Below are 1,866 nucleotides of genomic sequence, written 5' to 3' on the forward strand. Positions count from 1 at the left end.
GGTCGGACCGGTGTTGATTATGCTGCTGTCGCTACGCTACGGAACGGATTTTGCGGACCGCGGATTAGACGTGATGTGAACGAGGCAGACAGTGGGGGGGGGGAGGGGGACCCCAACCAGACTAGTGCACCAGCAGTTTGATCAATGGTCTCGGCTTCGCTGTTGATTGGTTACGTTGCGTTGATGCGTGTGTGTGTCTGTATTGGAGGCGTTGTACTTGTATTTCTTCCCCGGGCCCGGGCTATGCCCCCTTGGAGACGTTGGAGCTAAGCAGTTTAAACGATACGATCGCACACTGATCACCATGCACCACACGGAGTCGCTGCCCGGGAAGCTGTACCGGAACCGCTCTCTCTCGCTCTAACTCTTTCTTTATTTTGAACACACCCCACTACGAAATCCGCAACGCGTTCCGCGCGAACACAACACCTCACGGTTTCTTGTTGTCTTTGATCAGTTGTTTTTTGATGGCATGTTTGTTGGTCCAGCGTTCGCATAAAACTGGGAAGACTGGACGACCGGGCTGCACCCTTTTCGACACGACGACGACGACGACGACGACGACGACAGCAAAACAACAACGATTAGCGTCTTGAAGCGACGCCGTAGCTTCCAACAGAACCAACCACAGGCTACCAGAGAGAGCAGCGGACCGTTCGTCCGAACCAAACACTTTCCAATGCGAAACTGCCGCTACTTCCTCTGCAGGCGATGGGCGATGGCCGAAGAAACACGTTACAATCGAGTTCGTCTTCTGGTGCCGTCTCGCTTGCGCCACCGCCAACCCCGCTCGGTGACTCTTCAAGTTTCGCGCGTCCGAAAGGCACGCGCATCGAGTGTACCAATCGTGCCATCCCGTTCCGTCGCCCGTCGACGCGCCTTTTGACAGCCTCTGTACGCCGCACACACACACACACGAGCAAGATGCGGTTAGCATACACTGGCTGGCGATGCGAACTCATTAAAGCTCGATTACGTGCATACGTACGCTGCGGTTATGCGATGTTTGAAGAATTCAGACTGACTTGGTTGGTGAGTTGGAGATGCTGCGGCCCCCCGGCCCTAAATGGTCAATCATCTAGCCATGACATCCCAAACGCTCTTGCACCACTCTTGCTCGCTTGCACCCACACATTGGTTGCAATTTCTCCAGTGCAACTCACCGCGCGAAGCGTTTCGGTGGCTTGCAAGCGACGTCATCGCATGCAAGCCGGGCGTAGCGTTTTTGGACTCCACCGAAAATCGAGCTGGCGAAGCAAACCATTCGATTTGGCACGAATTGGCCATCCATTTCCCTTCTTACCGGACCCAGTCAATCTCGCGAAGGAGCGTTGATGGAAACCCCCCGGTTTGGTCTGCAAGGAAAGGTATTTTTTGGAACTCTTTCAGCTAAAAATAAGAAACAAGGGAGAAATAAAAGAGGGAAATTTTCCAGTAATTTTATCAACAGAAAGAACGCACGGCAACCTGCGGAAAAGCCCTCCGGAATCGAGAGGAATCTGAAACGCGATGTATTCAGGTGTCCGTTGCTGTGTCGGTGGTGAATAGATTCGTTCCTGGCTGCGGAAACGGTTAGATGGTGTCTCTCGAAGGACCCGTGTCCGACTGGCCGACCGTGGCCGACTTTCGTGGCCTGTGTTTTCTCTGTTTATCGCCGTTTTCAACTAAATGCAACTTTAAAATAGTAGCTGAATAGAAGTCTCCTACTGGATTACATCAACACACCGACGGCACACAGCATCTTGCCACGAATCCCGTTCCGATGCCCTGACGAGAAGTTTATTCTACATTCCAGCCGTTCCTACAACTATTTCAAGCATTTGCGATTAAGATAAGATAACACACACCCCGCTGTATAGCTTCCGT

The sequence above is a fragment of the Anopheles cruzii genome, chromosome X (genome assembly GCF_943734635.1).
Source record: "Anopheles cruzii chromosome X, idAnoCruzAS_RS32_06, whole genome shotgun sequence".
NCBI classification, from domain to species: domain Eukaryota; kingdom Metazoa; phylum Arthropoda; class Insecta; order Diptera; family Culicidae; genus Anopheles; species Anopheles cruzii.